Source organism: Adiantum capillus-veneris, chromosome 1, assembly GCF_014529385.1.
Source record: "Adiantum capillus-veneris isolate H3 chromosome 1, ASM1452938v2, whole genome shotgun sequence".
In the NCBI taxonomy this organism is placed as follows: Eukaryota; Viridiplantae; Streptophyta; class Polypodiopsida; order Polypodiales; family Pteridaceae; genus Adiantum; species Adiantum capillus-veneris.
In genome coordinates, this window is record NC_140931.1 from 145,452,026 (window position 1) to 145,458,877 (window position 6,852).

Genomic DNA, 6,852 nt, shown 5'->3' on the forward strand with positions numbered 1-6,852 from the left:
TACCCTGATCCTATCCTCATCCCCCCCCCCCCCCCCCCCCCCCCCCTTCACCATCTCCCCCCCTCTCCCCACTCTCACCCGCTCTCGCGCCCTATCTCGGCCGCGCCCTGTCCGGCTCCACAGCACCGCCAGCTGCGCACCCGCCACTCCCACAACCAGAAGCACCTACACACACACACACAGCATCGCAAGCTACACACCTACACACACACACACCCACACGCTCATGCGCGCATACCACACACACACACACACCTTCTTTTTCACCATCCTCACCCCCCCCCCCCCATTTTCCTGCGTCATCTTCACTGCCTGAAACCGAAAAAAATAGTTTTAAAAAAATAATTATATATATATATATATATATATATATATATTGCATATAAGCCATTCCCACCGCACGTCAATACGCACACATATACATATATACACACACATCCACCCTCATGCACCAATACGTACACACACACACACACACACACGTATATACGCCCCGCACCACAAATACAAAAAGAAAAAACAAAACAAAGGTCTACGACTACGTCATCAACAAAAGAAGGAAGGAACCCAAATCATGTGCCGCCAACAACAAAAAAGGAAAATGCGCCGAAGGCATGCCCCGACCGACCCCGAAAAGAAGTACGCTCTACATCGACGCACCCGCAACACACTAGTTGCCGGCAACACGCAACCACGATGCCATCTTCAGTAAATTATAGGGTATTCTCATCATTTCTTCAGTTTTCACCAAGCCGTTGTAAAAATCCCACTTTGAAAAATTTCCTCTCTCTAGGTGATGGTCACAAAGGCCCACCTAGAGATTCTCATCTTTTAATAACCTCCCAAAACAAAGCAAGGGTCAACCACACCGGGCCCACCACTTGCTTTGTCTCCCCGATTAAGCTTACCCTAATCACATTGGGATTACCATAATCCAAGCAGCCAATACCTATAAATTGGCACTGAGAGGTCACTATCGGGGGGGGGGAGGGGGGGGGGCAGTTCATGAGGAGGCAGCATTTGGTAGAGTGTAGTGGGAAGAATTGACACTATCACCATCATGGGGAGGGGGATTGTGTGTTGGGTTTGCCTTGGGAATTGCACCATGCGAAGGGAACCACATCCATCTCTCGACTCCAATGGTCGATGCACACACGCGTACACGCTCTTGGTAGCAAGTTTACAATCATTGAGTCGTCTTAGAGAACGCACCAAGTAGGTTGCACCACCTCCTCTCCCTACCTCTCTACCACCACGGCGTGCCATTTGTAAATATTGCAAAAATAATTCTCCTTCACACCCCCGAGGGTTTTCATCATTTGCAAATCTCTCTCTCTCTATCTCTCTCTCTCGGTGTGTAAGTTGCGGTGTTCATATCAACTCGAGGGTTTTCCTAGCCGCTCAAAGCTAGGTGGTGCCCCCTGTTCGCTTTACCGTGTGGCAGGCTCGAGGCGCACCATTCGGTCCCTGGCGTTTTAGAGGCCGTCGGGGCTCGGGGTTCGCTTTGCTCCCGTCAACAACAGAAACTGGACAGGTAACTTATGGGAAGCTGCGGCAAGTAGGGAATTCAATTCGAGAAACCACAGGGTGAACTGATCTAGTGGATTCCCTCTCGTGTATGCGTTCATTGCGAAGTCTCAAGCTAATGAGGCGATGGTGGAGGAAAAGCGAAAAAGAGATAAAGAAGCTCCTGGGACATCGAAAAGGACAACGAGGTTCAACAGCAAGAAAGAAGAAAGTCCTGTTCCTAAGCCTGCTCCTGAAGTGGTGATGGAGGAGGCACCTAAGGACAAAAAGCAAGGTAAACCCAGGGGACCCTCTCTTAAGCTCAAGTCTGACATTGAATTAGCTACAGATTTAAAGAAAGTCTTTGAAGAGCGAATTCTGAATAGCAAGGTGGAGCTCACATTGGGTGATATATTGGGAATTTCCAAACGTGAGTTTCATGAGGAGATAATGGATATCATCAAAAGGAAGCGGCAGATACCAAGTGAACAGGAGTCAAAGTCAGTGAAGAGCCAGGCGGTACGCCACATTGAAGCAATTCTAGATGACTATGAAGAGTACTTGGCGAATCTTGAAGAAGAAGAAGAGTCGAGGTCTGTGGTGGTGTCAAATCCAACCGTACCTGAGGTAAGGCAAGTTCATTTCAATGAAGATGAAGATAGTGAAAGCATTCCAAGGAGTCACTTTTCAAGGACTCATTGGGCAAGAGCAACAACCGAAACTGTTGTAAATCTTGGCGACATCGAAGAACCGGTCTTAGCACTCATAAATCATGGATCGGAGATCAATTTGATGGCTAAAATCTTGCACAAAAAGGGGAAATGGCCTATTGATGTTGACCATGGGTGGCGGATTTGAGCAGCCAATGCTTCCAGGCGACCTCTATGGTGCATGTGCCAATGTTAAGGTAAATGTAGGGGATGTCTGTGATGAGCAAAATTTCTTTATACAGGAGCATTCCTCTTATCCTTTAATTCTGGGGCAACCATACATTACGGCTGTGCGAATGGAAACCAAAGTGTTGGATGATGGCTCGGCCTATGCCAGGGTTCGAAGCCGTGATGGTAAGAAAGCAGTGCAATTCTTGACAGTATGTGTTGACCATGCTAGGAATAAGGATAGTCTACGTGATCATCCAATGCCAAAGATACACAAGGAGTTTAGAGAACACGGGTTTGCACAAGATTTTCTTGGAGTGCCATTATAAAGCGGGACTATGGTGGTACAAGTGAGGAGAAGTTCTCGCAAAGAGAAGCTTTCTCTTCGGGGGTTTTGGGGTTAGCATCTGAAGGTTTAGTCTCTTTCAAAAAAATTAATGATTTGCCAAAGTGGGAAAAATAGTATGTTTCAGGTATTCAAAGTGAATTGCAGGGTTGTGATGTGCTTGAATCTAATGATGTGATTTCAGGAGTCTTTGAAGAGGTATCTTATGAAGATACTATGTCAGTGCTTAAAGAGATCATGCAAAACAGGTTACAAAGCAGAACTGAAGTAGTCAAGGTCCATTCAATGGACATGTATGATAAGTTAAGTTTATATGAAGCCCTTATGCATATTGAAGATGATTCAAGTGAGACTGTTGAAGCGCAAGTAGAGACAAAATACAAGACTATTGCAAAGAAAGTGAGGCCAGTGGCTACACCGCTGGCAGAAGGAAGTGATGGGATGATCAAGGAGGCTTCTCGATAGCCTATACTCAGAGATCCAAAGAACATAGGGCATAAGTTTACTAAGGAGACATTGCAGCAGCTGAAGGTTGGAGAAGACGGTTTCCTCAATGAAGAGGAGGTCAAATGTTTTCAAGGTATGCTTGAACAACATGGTAAAGCTTTCGCTTTTTAGCCGAGTGAGATTGGGTGTGTGGATCCGAGTGTTGTTTCACCAATGGTTATTTTCACTATTCCACACATGCCATGGAGCTTGCGTCCTATTCCAATTCCTAAAGCTCACTTGCCAAAGCTCATCAATTTGCTTAATGAAAAGATTCAAATGGGAATTTTGGAGCCGTCATGTGCTCCATATTCCAATCAATGGTTTACTGTTTCGAAGAAAAATGGTACATTAAGGTTCATTCAGGATATGCAAACGGTTAACAAGGTAACAATCCGCAATGTGGGTATTGGCCCAATTGTGGATGAATTTGCTGAGGCCTTTGCAGGTAGATCTATTTACTCCATAGGCGATCTTTATTCAGGAGATGATCAATTCCAGTTAGCTTTGGAGAGCAGGGGTCTTACTACAATGTGTACTTCTCTTGGTTTGGTAAGGATGTGCACTCTGCCACAGGTTGCTACTAATTCAGTAGCTCATATGATGAACATCATGAATAAGGTATTAAGGGACTTTATCGCACATGTTACCATGCCTTTCATTGATGACCTACCAATTAAGGGCTGTGAAGAAGGCTCAAAAGATGAATCAAAATACCAGAGGGGGTGCGGACAGTTTGTTGCTCAACATATTGCTAACTGTGATGCTATATTATCAGGGCTTGAAGAAGTTAACCTAACACTTTCAGGTCAAAAATTGACTTTTGGAGCTAAGGAGGTCTTAATTGTGGGACACATGTGCAGTTTTGAAGGAAGAAGGCCAAGTCTAGCAAAAGTCGAAGCAATCCAAAAGATGAAGGATACATGTTCTTCAGACTGAGGTTTGTCGATTCTTAGGCGCATGTGTGTTCTATCGTATTTGGCTGCCACACTTTGCTCATGTTGCAAAGGTGCTGTATCAATTGCTACGAAAAGGTAAGAGGTTTGTTTGGGAAGAAGTTCACACACAAGCTATTAAAAAATTAAAGAAGATGCTTCTTGAGGCTCCTACCTTGAGGAAAGTTGATTATAAATGCAACAGGCCAGTTATTTTAACAGTTGACACTAGCCCGACAGGTATTGGATGGGCTATAGGTCAGGATGATGCTGAAGGACACAGGTATGCAGTGAGATTTGGAGCCAAGGTGCTCAATGCTCGTCAACGAGGATATCCACAGGTTAAGAGGGAACTTTGGGGCATTGCTACTGCTCTAAGGACTGATAAAGAATACTTTATTGGAGCTTCCGTTGTGGTAGAGACAGATTGCTTGCCACTAATAGGGATGATTGCAAATTGCTCTACTCCGGACATTGCCATGCTACGATGGATAGCGTATATAAAGTCTCTTAACCCTGAATTTTGTCATATTGCAGGTAGAGATAACCCTGTTGCAGATATGTTATCAAGAGCCAGGTTTGAAGATGAAGAAGAGATGTTGACCACGAGTGATGATGTTGGCTTGAAGTTCTACACGTCTTCTTATCTACATTCCAACTGTGGTAGTATTTCTCATGTTTTTTAAGTCTTTTCTGAAGAGTTTTATGATGGAGAGTGGCTTATGATTGGCCGCTACCTAAGTACTCTCACTAAACAAGAAGGATGGAGTGATCAAGAATTCAAGAAGATCAGGAAAAAGGCCTATGGCTATTTCCTGAAAGACGGACATTTATGGAAGCAACCGAAGCGCCCAGGAGGCGTACCATAACAAATTATTTGCGACAAAGTGACCCAAAAGTAGGTGATTAAAGAGTTTCATGAAAGTCTGTGGGCTGGACACAGAGGAGCCTAGGCAACCTTTGTCAAAATTAAAGATCAATATTGGTGGAGAGGTATGTATAAATATGTGGTTCAATTTGTGGAATCATGCTTAATATGTCAACAATACTCTAATGTGCGACATAGAGATGGGTTGCATCCCACCTATCCACTGGCTATGCACTACAAGTGGGTGGTGGACCTTATTACAATGCCAGTAGGAGTGTGGCAGATGAAATATATTGTTCTTGCCACAGAAGATCTTACAAACCAGGTTGAAGGCAGAGCTTTGCGTACCAAAGCTACCACTTTAGTATGCAAGTTTTTGCTTGAAGATGTTATCTCTAGGTATGGGTGTGTTGGCAGAATTACTGTAGATAGAGGAGAGATGGATGCAGATGAAGCTTGAGAGTTTTTTGCTCATATGGGCATTAAACTCGCCCTCACCACAGCATATAATCCAGAAGGTAACGGGAAGAGCGAAAGAGGACATCCGCCTATTGTTAAACCTTTAGCAAAGGCGTGTGAAGGACATATTGGTGATTGGATAAACTTTTGCCATTTTCTTTGTGGGCTGATCGCACTACTCACAGTTCAGTTACAGGATTTATGCCATTCGAATTGATGCATGGGCAGAAACCCATTATGCCTACAGAGGAAGCAGTTACAACTTGGACCATAATGCCATGGGAGGAAGGTATGTCTACTGAAGACTTGCTTGCTCTACGTATTCGGTAGCTTGAAAGGCGTCAAGAGGATATAGAGCAGGCTAAAGAGAAGCTTAAGGAGGCAAGATTGAAGAACAAGGCAGCATTTGATGGAAAGCATAGACTACGACCACATGCTATCAAAGATGGTGAGACTGGGTACTCATCTATGACAATAGCTTGGAGAACCAATACTCTGCTATGCGAAAAATGGTTAAAAGGTGGTTTGGACCATATGTGGTGCAACATGTTTTTGATAATGCGACATATCAATTATGTGAACTAGATGGCACTACGCTTAAGGTGCATATTGCACGGAAAAGGATCAAGCTGTTCAAAAAGCGAGAAGGCGGGATTGTTCTTGAAGATTCTCATTGAGATCCGCCTCCAGAGGATCATGTTATGTACACATCAGATGATATGTCTGATGATGATTTTAATGAAGTTGATTAAGTGCAATTGGGACAGACCGGAGGCTGTGCAGGTTCAGAGGGGGTGAATGTCGTGCATCTCCACTCCCATGCAAAGAAAGATGCCAGAAAAATGCACATCAAGTTTGTTTGAAGCTTATATGTTTAATAAACAATGATTAAGGGCCGGTTGCAGGCCGAGTTCAATGCTGAATGTATGTCAAATGCGGTTGAAAGGGCCAAAACATGCTTTAATGATGCTAAAAAGTGTTATGCTTAAAGTGAAAACGAATGGGCTATGGTGTCCTAGAACTGCAGTGCTCGATGTGCTCTACCGGTCTGTCTTTATGGCTCGTCGATTGGAGCTACGATGAAGCAGTTATGGCAGTTTAAAGTTCAAGTCGATTGCAAATCCGTGCTGGATTGAGCAATAGCAGCTGAGGAGATAAAAATGAAATGAATGCATCGGGCTGAAGTGCTCACTTTGTGGAGCGCATCGATCTTTTCAGATCAGGATTGGACTTACGATTGCCAAATTATTGACCATTTAAGATTTACCGGGGACCGGGTCCGGTCCACTCGGTTGGATTGTCATCTCAAAGTTTTTGTCTATTGTCCAGAGTTTGGGATGCTGGAGTAGTAGTAGTAGTAGCTTTATGAGTCTC

At 44.2% G+C, this 6,852-nt stretch overlaps 1 pseudogene; it reads left to right on the plus strand.

The window, feature by feature from the left end:
- The first annotated feature begins 5,302 nt into the window (after positions 1–5,302).
- On the plus strand, positions 5,303–6,155 carry LOC147465745 (uncharacterized; annotated as a pseudogene).
- Positions 6,156–6,852: the final 697 nt, after the last annotated feature.